At 40.3% G+C, this 15,496-nt stretch overlaps 1 protein-coding gene across 4 annotated transcripts in view; it reads left to right on the forward strand.

The window, feature by feature from the left end:
• Positions 1-18: 18 nt before the first annotated feature.
• The window catches only part of SMIM43 (small integral membrane protein 43), a 55,554-nt gene continuing 40,076 nt past the window's right edge, over positions 19-15,496 (forward strand). For all 4 annotated transcript variants that reach the window (XR_009601120.1, XM_060417515.1, XM_060417514.1 and 1 more), the window contains exons 1-2: positions 19-118; positions 1,348-1,450. The gene's annotated coding sequence lies outside the window, so the exon portion shown is untranslated. The remainder of the gene's footprint in view (positions 119-1,347; positions 1,451-15,496) is intronic.

Below are 15,496 nucleotides of genomic sequence, written 5' to 3' on the forward strand. Positions count from 1 at the left end.
TCGCTAGTGCGCAAGCTCAAAGCAAAGTTACGCCTTCCTGACTGAATTCGCCCTGCTGTGAAGCAAAAGGAGGCAAAACTCAGAGAAAACCGGAAAGATCTGTTTCTTTTATTACAAAGTAAGGAGAATAGGCGGAGAAAGCAGTGGCAACCCACTCCAGTACTCTTGCCTGGAAAATCCCATGGACGGAGGAGCCTGGTGGGCTGCTGTCCATGGGGTCACGAAGAGTCGGACGCGACTGAGCGACTTCACTTTCACTTCTCACTTTCATGCGTTGGAGAAGGAAATGGCAACCCACTCCAGTGTTTTTGCCTGGAGAATCCTAAGGATGAGGGAGCCTGGTGAGCTGCCGTCCATTGGGTCGCACAGAGTCGGACACGACTGAAGCGACTTAGCAGCAGCAGCAGCAGCAAGCGAGAAAAGGACCCCGACAAAACCACCACTGATAGAAATTAATATCAGTAGAGCACTCTCACACTTCTATCTTCAGTTCTAGCGGAGTAGACTAGACGGTATTATTGCTGCTTGACAGATGAGGAGGTTGAGATGTGGCTACTAAAAAGCTGCTACACATTCATTGGAGAAACACTAGAATTGGAGAAACGCCGTTAAGTGAAGAGTAGGGGAAGGAAGAAAGTTGAGATGGTGAATTAGGGTACTACCGGCTGACCGTGTAACCTCGTAAGCCTTGAAAAGCTGACAAGAATTGAGAATATTCGCAGTTTGTAACTGATCGTGTTATACCTACCACTGACTGAAACAAAATTTTCTGTTTATTTCTTACAGCCTCCCCAGTTATTTTAAGGTATTAACCTCCTTTTATAGCAGGCGTAGAGGACTTTTAGTGTGTTCGTCTGCCAACCACTTGGCTTTTGGGGAGAGACAGAATCAAGAAGTACAGATCTTCCTCCACTTAGGGTAGAGTTATGTGCAGATAAAGCCATGTTAAGTCGAAAATGTATTAATACACCTAACCTAAGAATGTCATGGGTTAGCCCAGCCTGGCTTAAACTTGCTCAGAACACCTTCATTAGCCTACAGTTGTGCAAAGTCATCCAAGACAAAGACTACTTTATAATAAAGTGTTAAATATTACGTGCAATGTACTGAATATTGTCCTGAATGTGAAAAGCAACATAGATTTATGGGTACAAAACGGTTGTATCAGTTGTTTGTTGGTGGTTTAGCCACTAAGTCGTGTCCAACTCCTGTGACCCCATGGACAGTAGCCAGCCAAACTCATGTGTCTGTGGGATTTCCCAGGCAAGAAAACGAGTGGGTTGCCATTTCGTTTTCCAGGGGATTTTCCTGACCCAAGAATCAAACCCAGGATTTCTTGCATTTCAGGTGGACTCCTGGATGCCTAAGGGAGCTGTGGTTGCTACCAGTATTTGACATGACCATAGAGTATCTGACTACATATCCATTGCCTGGGGAAAGATGAAAACTTGTAAGTATGGTTTCTACATATTGCTTTCGAGCCATGGAAAAATGGAAAGTGGAACCATTGTAGTCCAGGACTGTCTGTAGTTAAAAGCAGGAATTAATTCCACACTGAGCCCAGATTCTGACTCTGCCCTTTAACTGTTCTGTGACCTTCACCAATGTAGCCTATATATTTCACTTTTATTCATCTGCAAAATAGCAATGATAAATTTATTGATTATGAGAAAAACAGGTTAGCACATGTCAAATGCTTAGAACAGGGCCTGGCTTGGAATTGGGCCCTGAATAATAGTATTCACATATTATTGTTGTTTTATTTGCTTTAGTAATAGGCAATGTAACTCCTGCACAGGCTCCATTCCACTTCTGTCTCTTCTCAAGTGTGTTTTTCTAACAGTGATGCATTATAGTCTCAATTTATACCACTTGTAATAGGTGGGCTCAATTAATTACTTCTGTTACTTGTGAGAGCTTCTTGTGTCCTAAGAATAATTCAAGAGCTGGGATAACAGAGTGGACAAGCTCCTGACCCTTAAAAAACTGTATATTCTCTTTGGAGGAGATAAACAATTAAAACATACACAAATAAAACAGTTTCACATACTAAATGTTATCTGAGAAGTCTATTTTAATAGGGCTAGGTGCTGGAAGAGGTCACTAGGTAGAGGTGACATCTGAGTTAAGTAAATCATTCATGATGAGAAGGCTCAGCCAGAATATCATCTGCAGGAGAGAAAAAGTCTTTCAAGAAGGACCCATGTGAACCAAGACTAAGGTAAGGAAGAGCTTGACATTGTCTGAAGACAGAAATTGTGAAGAAGGGAATTGAACAGATCTTATATCTACACATTCAGACAGCTGACTGATTTTTTAAAAGGGGCAAGGCAATTGCAGGATATAGGTCATTTAACAACACAATTCATGTTTATAGCTTTGCAACAGAACTCCTAGCTACTAAGTTTATCATTTAAATCTTGGGTTATTTTAGTGGGCATTTGGTAATTTCTCTTTCTTGTCAGAAAGGATATAGGCCTTTACTGAAATAGTCTGTCCTTTCCTGGAAAACAACTTGGTGATAGAAAAAGAATGGACTTTGACTTCAGATGAACTTCAGATCAAATGGACTCTAGGTGAATTAAATAATCTTCAGCTTCTGTGTCTTTAGGTTGGAAACAATTGCTTTGTGTTAAGTGGTCTGAATGAAAGCCTCTGACATGTTTTTGACATAATAGCTATTCAAATTGTTAGTTTCCTTCCTTTTTTGATTTGGCAAGGCTTTTCATGAAACTGCCCCAATATACCATGTCTGATCGCTATTCTGAGATTGCTGCTTGAATACTTTGCCTATGTTTGCCTACCTTTCCCCTGTGCCCCTTCCACTTTTATATCATTTCCATCATTCCTTCCTTCTTTAGTATTATAGGATTGTAATTTTATCACTTGAGCATTTGCCTTTTATTGGAGTCAATCCAAAAGTGTATAAGCCATTTCCACTCCCATCTACATACTATTATGAAATATATTTACTTCATAACCTTGTTTTTAGTAAGAAATTTTTGAAATGCCCAAGGAATATATTTGTTTGCTTTCAGGGGGAAATCCTTTTGTAATTTGAGAAGAGATTCAGATAATGTTGTACATTCTGCCCCTTAAAAAGAATCAGTTTGAGTCAGTATTTTGACCTAGATGATCCATCTAAGTATAACCTGGTTTTCAACAAAATCTTTCAGTATAGATCTTCTCTCCTCTTTATTGGACATCTGTTGCTTTGTCTGATCAGGATTCTTCTGTTTCTTGGTAAAGTGCCTTTTCCTGACCCTACGTGATTCTGGTGTTATTGTTAATAGCAGGCGTGGGTGTGATCAGGCCCTGGTAATTGTAGAACCCCATCCCCTCTCTCCTCATTGACTGTACACCCAGGCTGGGCCAAAAGAATTCCTCCATCAGTCTCGAACATGTGAACTCTGAGAGAGAATAGGTCTTTCCTTCTCTAGGATTATAAACACTAAGGTTCATGAAAGTCTAGAACTATGAGGGGCCATCTTGCCACCACAGGGAGAGAACTTGTTTGAAGATATTCTCTAGAAGAGAGAGAGAAGTAGATCCTTTACGTAGAAGTAGCTTGTACCAATTTTGGGGCTTCCCAGTTGTGAGTCAATACATTTGAGTTGGTCTTTTGTTAAATGTGTCCAAAAGAATAGTGACCACATATACTTCTATAAGAAGTGTATAAAGATAGCCATATTGTATTAACCTTCATAGCACCCACTGAGATTGGTGGAGTACCTTGTGAAGAAGTGGATGAAAGGCCTATTTCATAGCACATCTGGTGAAAGAAACCAATGGGCAGATCTCAGAATAAACAAATGGAAACTTACGCTTTATTTACTGTATAACATAATATATCTGCTATGCAATTTGCCCTATATAGAAATTGGTTTTCTATAAATTATCATGGAAAGAAATAATGCAAAATGTTAAGATGATTATTTCTATATAGTGGGATTTGAGGAAATTTTTCTTTTCCTTTTGAATTTTTTCTTCTATGAATTTCCCAAATCTTCGGTATAAGGCATGTGAGTAGCTTTTATGATCAGAAACAGTTAAAAGCAATATCTTTTCTTGTTCTGACACATTTTATTATTTCTTTATTTAAAGGAATTTTGGCATTCAAACATTTTATCAGAGATATTTGTTTTGCTGTTTTTCAAGATTTAAACAGGAAGCTACATGATCAACATCTGAAAAGATTTTACACCTTGACAACTCCTATAGTGTGAATGTTTGTGTCTTGCCAGATTCATATGTTGAAATCCTAATCTCCAATGTTGATAGTGGTTGAAGGTGGGGCCTTTGGGAGATGAGGTAAGCGTGGTGCCCTCCTGAATGAAATTAGTGCCCTTATTACAGAGGTCCCACAAAAGCTCCTTCCACCATGTGAGGATACTATAGGAAGTCTGCAGCTTAAAGAAGATGGTGGCACAACCGTCAGGGTGCCATGGTGGCCACGGTGGCACACTGATTTCAGGCTTCCAGTCTCCTGAACTACGAAAAATAAATTTCTGTTGTTTATAAGCCACCCAGTCTGCAGTATTTTCATTATAGCAGCTTGAATGGATTAAGACAACAACAGTTGAACACTAGTAAGTCACATGTAATATATACTTTCCTTCCATATTTTTTACTTCATGTAATAAAAACCTTGAGCTTATCAAGTTTTGTTCTGGTTTCTATTGAATAATTGAAAGAGTTTCTGCTTCCATTCTTATCATTCACTATGCCAGGAATCTATCTCTTCTGTTATTATTAAGCTCTTCTATATGTTCAGAGGAATTAAGTCTTCAGCTTGTCATAAATACAACAAAATGAGGGGGAAGAGATGCAGGGGACCTGTTGATTTTCAGTGCACTCAGACTACTGTAATACATGGGTAATCCTATGCCAAAGAAAATTATACATATGGCTCTGTCTCAGGCATGTAACTGAAGTCCTTTGACTCATTCTCTTCTATAAAAATAAGATTCATACTCATTGATAAAAATCTGTAGGAAAATACTTCTGGCTTTAAAGATTGAGGAGGGTGTGCAAACCAAGGAATGTGGGCAAGCCACTAGAAGCTGGAATAGGCAAGAAAAGGGATTTTCCTCTAGAGCCTCCTTTCCAAAATGAAAGTGGCCTTGGGGACATATTTTAGATTTCTTACCTCTAAAACTTAACTTACAAAACTGTAAGATAGTAAATGTTATGTTGCTTTAAGCCATTAAGTTTGTAATAATTTGTTAACAGCAGCAATAGGAAACTAGCATAGATTGCCAGATAAAATACAAAATGCTAATTTACAATTGAATTTCAAATACACAATAGTTTTTTGGTGTTTTGTTTGTTTAGTATGAAAAGGGAAAAGTGAAGTTTAGTTTCTCAGTCATGTCTGACTCTTTGCAACCCCATGGACTCTATAGCCTTCCATTCTCCAGGGGATGGTTTCGACCCAGGGATCGAACCTGGATTTTCCACACTGCAGGCAGATTTTCTACCATCTGAACCACCAGGGAAGTGAAGTGAAGTCGCTCAGTCGTGTCCAGCTCTGCAACCCCATGGACTGTAGCCTACCAGGCTTCTCCATCCATGGAATTCTCCAGGCAAGAATACTGGAGTGGGTTACCATTTCCTTCTCCAAGGGATCTTCCCGACCCAGGGATCGAACCTGCGTCTTCTGCATTGGGGGCAGACACTTTAACCTCTGAGCCACCAGGGAAGCCCATGTCCAATTTGTTTTCCAAATATTTCTATAGGGCATACTTATACTGAAAAAAAAATTCTTTGTTGTATATCTGAAATTCAAATGTAACTGGGCATCCATATTTTAAACTAAATCTGGCCACCCTAAACTATTATAGTTTGCCTTATTATTCACATATGTATTAATTTCTATCTCTAGTTTTATATGTGAAGTTTTATTAAAGGAAGATGCTTATGTTCATCATAAGCTATATTGTTATGGGGAGTCATAGTATTCACAAAGCAATTTTTACCTGAATATTTTTCATTGCAGTGTGAAGATACATAGTTACTGTTGTTGTTCATTCTCCAAGTTGTGTCCAACTCTTTGTAATCCCATGGACTGCAGCACCCCAGGCTCCTCTGTCCTCTACTGCCTCCTGGAGTTTGCTCAACTTCATGTTCATTGAGTCAATGATGCTATCTAATGATTTCATCCAAGCACATAGCTAAAAGTATTGGTTGGCAAAGGCTCTTTTTTGTATGCTTGTAGGAAGGAAAGTTATGACCAACCTAGATAGCATATTTAAAAGCAGAGACATTACTTTGCCAACAAAGGTCCGTCTAGTCAAGGCTATGGTTTTTCCAGGGGTCATGTATGGATGTGAGAGTTGGACTGTGAAGAAAGCTGAGCGCCAAAGAATTGATGCTTTTGAACTGTGATGTTGGAGAAGACTATTGAGAGTCCCTTGGACTGCAAGAAGATCCAACCAGTCCATCCTAAAGGAGATCAGCCCTGGGTGTTCATGCTAAAGCTGAAGCTGCAGTACTTTGGCCACCTCATGTGAAGAATTGACTCATTGGAAAAGACTTTGATGCTGGGAGGGATTGGGGGCAGGAGGAGAGGGGGACGACAGAGGATGAGACGGCTGGATGGCATCACTGACTCAATGGACATGAGTTTTAGTGAACTCCGGGAGTTGGTGATAGACAAGGAGGCCTGGCGTGCTGCAGTTCACGGGGTCGCAAAGAGTCGGACACACTGAGTGACTGAACTCAACTGAGAAACTTCTCTGGGTGCAATAGGAAAGCCTACAGATAATATCTCATAATTTTAAAACTATAATGTGTCTGATAGATCGTTAAGTATAGGACTTGGAAAGTCAAATGATTCACAGGTTATAAATGAGTGAAGCTGGTCAGTTTGGGACTCAGGAAGTGATGGGGACTATGGTGATCTACACGGGACATGCCCTGTCTAAATGTATCAAAAAATCATTAAAACTTTCTGAGAGCAAAACAAAACATGTGCTTTTAGTTTGCTTAGTCTCCCCCTCCTAGTCTTCATCACCCTAGTCCATCCAAATAAGCTCTTATTCTAAGTAAATGTAGTGTATTTGATAAGTAGATGCAGCCTTCTGAGCAGTTCCTTATTCCCTTTCAGCCAGATTGTTGGTCCCAAGCTCCTATATAAATTCCAGAACGTCTACTGAGATTTAATCTTTAAAAACCATCAAAATTCTTGTATCTTCTAAATGTGATCCACTGCCTGGTAGCATCAATATCAGCAGTTGACAATCCAAATTCTCAGGCCCCACTGCAGACTTACTGAATCAGAATCTTTGCAGAAGAGTCCCTGCAGTCTGTTTTAACAACTTCTCTAAGTGATTCCTACACGCACTAAAGTCAGAGAAGCCCTGATCTAAGTGTCTTAGGGAAAAAAAGGTACATCCAATTCTGGCACATAGCCCTGGGATTCCCAATCTGTTTTGTGCAGAATGTGCCTGCAGTCGTCATCCACTCCCCTCTCCCCAGGAGATACTGCTGGAGGACTCACAGATTTCTGGAGTGAGGTAGAGACAGAGAAGGTTTTATGGACCTCGTACTATTGGTGACAGCAAAGTTGTGACTTCCTTAGGATGATTTCCAACTTGCTCTTTACTCAGGAGAACTTTCAGCCACAATCTAAACCTGAGCTATGTTTTAGCAGCATGAATTTTTAAAAACTTAATAGACATAGTTAAGAGCACAGCAAGACTGAGTGGAAAACACACAGTTCCTATATACCTCCCCTCCAAGTATACATACAACTTCCCCACCGTCAACATCCCCTATCCATGTGCTATATTTATTACAGATGAGGAATCTACATCAGTATCACCAAAAGTTCATAGTTTATTTTATGGTTCACTTTTTATGTGCATTTTGTGGGTTTTGACAAATGTATAATGATATATATGGGCTTCCCTGGTAGCTGTCAAAGAATCCTCCTGCAATGCAGGAGACCCTGGTTCGATTCCTGGGTCAGGAAGATCCTCTGGAGAAAGGATAGGCTACCCACTCCAGTATTCTTGGGCTCCCCTGGTGTCTCAGCTGGTAAACAATCCACCTGCAGTCCAGGGGACCTAGGTTCGATCCCTGGGTTGGGAAGATCCCCTGGAGAAGGGAACGGCTACTCACTCCGGTACTCTGACCTGAAGAATTCCACAGGATATAGTCCATGGGGTCACAAAGAGTCAGATAATGACATGTATCCACTATTATCATATCATACAAAATAGTTTTACTGCCCTAGAAGTTATTTGTGATCTGCCTAGTCATCTAGTCATCCTTCCTTCTCCCCTAACCCCTGGAAACAATTGATCTTTTTACTGACTCTTTTTTGCCTTTTCCAGAATGTCATATGATTGGAATCATACAGAATTTGGCCTTTCCAGGTTGGCTTCTTTAACTTTGCAATATGCATTTAAGGTTCTTCCGTGTCTTTTTGTGGCTTGATCGTTCATTACTTTTCATTACTGAATAATCCATTGTAAGGATGTTCCACATATTGCCTATCCATCCACCTATTGAAGGATGTCTGCATTGCTTATAATTCCTTATTGTTGAGTTCTTTGCATATTTTGGATAATAGAACTTCAGCAGATTTGTCTTTTGCATTATTTTCTCTCAGTCTGTGGCTTGTCTTCTCATTGACAATGTCTTTCACAGAGAAATTTTTAATTCTAACAAAATTCAATGTATCAGAATTTATTTTGTGGATTGTTTCTATAGTGTTGTAGCTAAAAATTCACCTCCAGTCCCAAGATTATCTAGATTGTCTCCTGTGTTCTGTGCATTGTGTACTTTTTCTAGTCGAGCCCTAGAGTATAAATGATAGTTATTTTAAATTCCTAGATTGATCATTCCAATATCTTTGCTATAACTGAGACTGGTTCTGATGTTTGCTCTGTCTCTTCAAACTGTACTTTTTGTCTTTCAGTATGCCTTGTAAAGTTAGACATCATGTGTAGGATAAAAGGAACTGAGGTATATAAGTACTTTGTGATGTGTTGGTAGGGTGTGTGGGAGAAGAGCATTCTATAATCTCACATTTTGGTCTCAGATTTTTAGCGAGCCAGCGTGACCTTTACAAGTGGTCCTTAGGTGATACCATAAGGCTGGGAGGGATGAAGCTGGGTCTTTTCTCTTTCCCCAGATTAGTGAAGCTATGGTAAAATCCCAATCTGTTGGGCTCTGCTTACATACTTGCTTCGTTGCATCAGTCATATCTGACTCTGTGACGCTATGGACTGTAGCCCACCAGACTCCTCTGTCCATGGGATTCTCCAGGTGAGAATACTGGAGTGGATTGCCATTTCCTTCTGCAGGTGATCTACCCAACTCAGGAATCGAACCCATGTCTCCTGTAGTTTCTATTGATATGTGTTTCTAAGAATAGAGTTTCTGCTCTAGTAAATTGTGGTTTTCTGTATCTGCCTGGCTGCCTGGCCAAATTCTGTGGCAGTGGCTTATCCTGTGACCTCATTTGTATGATAAATCTAAGAAAAGTTATTGACTTAGTTTGTTCAGCTTTCTTCTCATTGTATGAACAGGGATGGCATTTCTAAGCTGACTGTGTTGGACCAGAAACTGGAAGTTGTATAACATAAAAACTTAAATAGATTTTTTAAATTTGATAAACATGAATATAACACTTTCTATACCCCAAGGCCTGATTTAATGTGTTATAAATATTAATTCTAATAATTAACCTGTGTTGTTGTTCAGTCATATCCAACTCTTTGCGACCCCATGGACTGCAGCATGCCAGGCTTCCCTGTTCTTCACCATCTCCCAGAGATTGTTCAAACTCATGTCCATTGAGTTGGTGATGCCATCCAACCATCTCTTCCTCTGTCATCCCCTTCTCCTCCTGCCTTCAGTATTTCCTAGCATCAGAGTCTTTTCTAATGAGTCAGCTCTTCACATCAGGTGGCCAAAGTATTGGAGTTTCAGCTTCAGCATCAGTCCCTCCATTGAATATTCAGGATTGATTTCCTTTAGGATGGACTGGTTGAGTCTCCTTGCAGTCCAAGGGACTCTCAAGAGTCTTCTCCAACACCACACTTCAAAAGCATCAATTCTTTGGTGTTCAGCTTTCTTCACAGTCCAACTCACATCCATACATGACTACTGGAAAAACAACAGCTTTGACTATATGGATCTTTGTTGGCAAAGTAATGTCTCTGCTTTTTAATATGCTATCTAGGCTTGTCATAGCTTTTCTTCCAAGGACTAAGTGTCTTTTAATTTCATGGCTGGAGTCACCATCTGCAGTGATTTTGGAGCTCAAGAAAATAGAGTCTCTCAGTGTTTCCATTGTTTGCCCATCTATTTGTCATGAAGTGATGGGATTGGATGCCATGATCTTGGTTTTTTGAATGTTGAGTTTTAAGTCAGATTTTTCACTCTTTCCTCTTTCACCTTCAACTAAAGATGCTCTTTCATCTTTCAACTAAAGATGCTCTTTAGTTCCTCTTGGCTTTCTGCCATAGGTTGTGGCATCTGCATATCTGAGATTACTGATACTTCTCCTGGCAATCTTTATTCCAGCTTGTGCTTCATCCAGCCTGATATTTCACATGATATACTCTGCATATAAGTTAAATAAGCAGGGTGACAATATATAGCCTTGACATACTTCTTTCCCAATTTTAACCAGTTCGTTGTTCCATGTCTGGTTCTAACTGTTGCTTCTTGACCTGCATAAACATTTCTCAGGAGGCAAATAATGTGGTCTGGTATTCTCACCTCTTTATGAATTTTCTACAGTTTGTTGTGATCCACATAGTCAAAGACTTTAATGTAGTCAATGAAGCAGAAGTAGGTCTTTTTCTGAAATTCTGTAGTTTTTTCTGTAATCCAATGCATGCTGGCAATTTGATCTCTGATCCCCCTGCCTTTTCTAAAACCAACTTGAACATCTGGAATTTCTCAGTTCACATACTTTTGAAGCCTAGCTTGAAGCATTTTGAGCATTACTTTGCTAGCATGTGAAATGAATGCAATTGTGTGGTAGTTTGAACATTCTTTGGCAGTGCCTTTCTTTGGGACTGGAATGAAAACTGACCTTTTCCAGTCTTGTGGCCACTGCTGAGTTTTCCAAATTTGCTGGAATATTGAGTGCAGCACTTTAACATGAGGTAGGTAAAATTATCTGTTTTACAGATGGGGAAACCCAGGGCACAGAGAAACTGAGTGATTTTTTTCCCTTAAGGTTACACAGCTAGTAAATCATACATCCAGCATTCATACCCAAACAGTCTGTCTCAGGAGACTGTGTTCATAGCTACTATACCATTGTGCTTCTTGTAAATGGGAATCCATGTCTATGCTAAATGTGTGAACTTCACTTTAACACTGAACCTGCTTATTTTTTCTCTCTGTGAGGATCTTAACTTTCCTCACTCGATTACTTTGCCTTTGACATCTGTATAGATAAGAAAGGTACTACCATGGGCAGAGGAGCCTGGTGGGCTACAGTCCATGAGGTCTCAAAAGAATCCAATGCGAATTAGTGACTAAACAGCAACAAAATTATTAGATTATCAAACTCAATTTTTTATGCTTAGATTTGACACATAGTTAGAAGTACAACCAAGAGGTAGGGCACATTAATGCAAAGAGACGTGAGCTCCAGCTGTAATCCCAAAGCTTGCATACAGGCAAGAGCGATTAACAAGCAGTAGAAGAAGCTGCATGTACAGAAGTAGTGACCGTTCTTGACTGAGAGCCTCTTACAGACTATATCATTTGTACAACATTCCCCTCTCTCCTTTAGCCCAGAGTTCAAGGACGCTGCACCTACATAATGACCAATTCTTCATTCAAATTTATGACTTTAGGAAAAAAGTTCCTACCTTTTCTTGTTTTCACCCTGTTTTCCTCTTTTTTAAGTTGCCTAGGGAGAAATGCTTAGGTTGTTTCAGAAGCAGAAGCGTTAGCAGTAGTGGGAATACACTAGATGATGCTGACTCTCCAGTGACGTATTAGTGGACAACCAAGGCCAAAAGGTGGTATCAGGTGGCCTGGTGTCTTTCACAAGAAATATGGTTTTATCTTGAGATAGTACTTCAGTGGTAGACAGCTTTTAAGATGACCCCCAGTGATCCCCACCTGCTTGCATTCAGGGCCTGTGTAATCCTCTCCCTTTGAGTGACTTGCATCTGGCCAGCAGAAAATCTCAGCACCAAGGGGATGACGCTTCTGTGATATTAGATGGACTGCAGTTTCCATCCTTCCAGCAGGTTCTCTCTTGTGTTGGTTTTGATGATTCAGATTTCTATGATGATGCAAAGTTTCATGTGGCAAGGAACTAAAGGTGTCCTCCAGCCAGGAGCCTAGCAGATATTGAAACCCACAATCCACAGCACAAGTAGAACTGAATACTACCAACAATCACATAAGTGATTGTGGAAACAGATGCATCTCAGATTAAGCTTTCAGATGAGAACCCAGCCCTGGCTGACTCTTTTTCTTTTTTGTTGCACTGAGTCTTCGTTGCTGCACTCAGGCTTCTCTAGTTGCAACAGGTGGGACCTGCTCTCTAGCTGTGGTACACAGGCTTCTCTTTGTGGTGGCTTCTCTTATCAGCAGAGCACGGGCTCTAAGGTGTGCGGACTTCACTGGCTTTGGCACGCAGCTTAGCTGCCCTGTGACATGTGAGATCTTACCAGACCAGGGATTGAACCAATGGCCTCTGCACTGCAAGCTTGATTCTTAACCACTGGACCACCAGGGAATTGCTCTGGCTGATATCTTGACTGCAGCCTTTAGAGAGAATTGTAAGCAGGCCCAGCTGAGCTCTGTCTGTATTCCTGATGTCACAGAAACTGTGAGATAATAAATGTGTGTTGTTTAAGCTGCTAAGAAAGAATAGACAGCTAGTTCCATTTCTACCACAAATTCTTCTCAGTAAGCATTACTTTTGGATTTCAAATTCCACTGGCCTCGTCTCATCTTTGCCAACAAAGGTCCGTCTAGTCAAGGCTACAGTTTCTCCAGTGGTCATGTATGGATGTGAGAGTTGGACTGTGAAGAAAGTTGAGCGCCGAAGAATTAGTGCTTTTGAACTGCGGTGTTGGAGAAGACTCTTGAGGGTCCCTTGGACTGCAAGGAGATCCAACCAGTCCATCTTAAAGGAGATCAGTCCTGGGTGTTCATTGGAAGGACTGATGTTGAAGCTGAAACTCCAATACTTTAGCCACCTCATGCGAAGAGTTGACTCATTGGAAAAGACCCTGATGCTGGGAAAGATTGAGGGCAAGAGAAGAAGGGGACGACAGAGGATGAGATGGCAGGATGTCATCACCGACTTTGATGGACATGAGTTTGGGTAATCTCCAGGATTTGGTGATGAACAGGGAGGCCTGGTGTGCTGCGATTCATGGAGTCGCAAGGAGTCGGACACTACTGAGTGACTGAACTGAACTAAATCTCATCTTTTGGAAAGAAAGAAATGCAAAGAAAACTCTATTTGATATTTTTTGCAACCTTCGAATCCATCAAAATGTTGCTAGAATATTTTATGAAGAAGTTTGTAAAACATAAAATGTCAGATCTATATCATTGACATGTGCTTTCTTTAGTGATTAGGAAAATTTTTAATGATCTTTAAGAGGTGGCATGAAAGGAAAGCATAGTTTGCATTTCAGGAATCTTGTTTTAGCTAAGTATTACTGGATTAGAACTATAATGTCTACCTCTGAAAATATAAAAGGCAGGGAAACGTGACTTCTAATGTGCAAATGGAAAATCTTTGACCAATTTTGCTTTTACTTAAGAAAACAAAAGTAAAACGAAACAGCCTGAAAGGGTAACTTATTGAAGCTCACTGACAAACAATTCATTCAGAATGGAATTTTTTATTTGATCGGATAATGTTATCTGAAAAAGTAAAATGATATCCGGAGCTCTGTTATGAGAGTGTGCACATGTATGTGTGCATGCACACTCAGTCGTGCCTGACTCTTCACGACCCCATAAGCAGTAGCCCACTAGGCTCCTGTCCATGGGATTTCCAAGGCGAGAATGCTGGAGTAGGTTGTGAAAGAAATAGTATCTGCTTATAAATAGGGTCTGGAAGGAAGACTGAAATTTGTAGAGATTATATATTATATCTGATCATGGTAGTTTTATTCAATCTTTGTTTCTGATACTACTGATAAGTTAGATTGTATAACAAGCATATGTAAGAATTCAATTATTTATAGAGATATTTTTTGTCAGCATATGACATACCAGGGTTTATTCTAAATACTGGGATAATGTAGTAAAACAAAATATACAAATCCCTTGGAGTGTTTGTTACAGAGACTGGTGGACACTAAAGGAATCAACAAATAAGCAAATGAAAAATGCCTGGCAGGGGTGAGTGATAGAAAAAAAGTAAAGCCCAGCCAGGCATGGGTAAGGGAGAGTGGCTAGGAGGTTACTGTGAGGTCAGCATCGTCATGAAGATGGCCTCCCCAGTGATGAGGCGTTTGAGGAAACCTGGAATGAGGGCAATGAATGATTAAGTCAGTGGACTTTAGCAATCAAAATAACCAAAGAGGCTATAAAGAGGCTTGCTGGAAACAAGCAGGGTGACGTCTTTGAGGTTCTTTAGCAAGTATTTAGTACCCTTGGATGTGGTTTCTTTTTTTTTTTTTTTATTTTTTAAATTTTAAAATCTTTAATTCTTACATGCATTCCCAAACATGAACCCCCCTCCCACCTCCCTCCCCATAACATCTTTCTGGGTCATCCCCATGCACCAGCCCCAAGCATGCTGCATCCTGCGTCAGACATAGACTGGCGATTCAATTCACATGATAGTATACATGTCAGAATGTCATTCTATATGGAGTTTAATGGATCAGTTCAGTTCAGTTCAGTCGCTCAGTCGTGTCCAACTCTTTGCGACCCCATGAATCGCAGCACGCCAGGCCTCCCTGTCCATCACCGACTCCCGGAGTTCACTCAGACTCACGTCCATTGAGTCCGTGATGCCATCCAGCCATCTCATCCTCTGTCATCCCCTTCTCCTCCTGCTCCCAATCCCTCCCAGCATCAGAGTCTTTTCCAATGAGTCAACTCTTCTCATGAGGTGGCCAAAGTACTGGAGTTTCAGCTTTAGCATCATTCCTTCCAAAGAACACCCAGGGCTGATCTCCTTCAGAATGGGCTGGTTGGATCTCCTTGCAGTCCAAGATCTCCAATTACCTGATTTGAATTCCAGATCTTCAACTTGCTAGCTGGGTGATCCTGGACAGGTTGTAAACCTCTCTGAAAAAAAAAATGGGGCTCATAATACCCTAATAAAGTGGTCATGAGGACTGAATAATATGTGAAAAGCATTTAGGACAGGCCTCAGTTCATATTTAACAGTAATAAACACTGCCTATGGCTCTTAGTAAACTTACTCTGTTACAATATTCTTCTTTTTAATTTTATTGAAGTGTTGTTGATTTACAATGTTGTGATAATTTCTGCTGTACAGTAAAGTAAATCAATTGTATATATTCTTTTT

The sequence above is a fragment of the Ovis aries genome, chromosome 6, assembly GCF_016772045.2.
Source record: "Ovis aries strain OAR_USU_Benz2616 breed Rambouillet chromosome 6, ARS-UI_Ramb_v3.0, whole genome shotgun sequence".
Taxonomy (NCBI): Eukaryota; Metazoa; Chordata; class Mammalia; order Artiodactyla; family Bovidae; genus Ovis; species Ovis aries.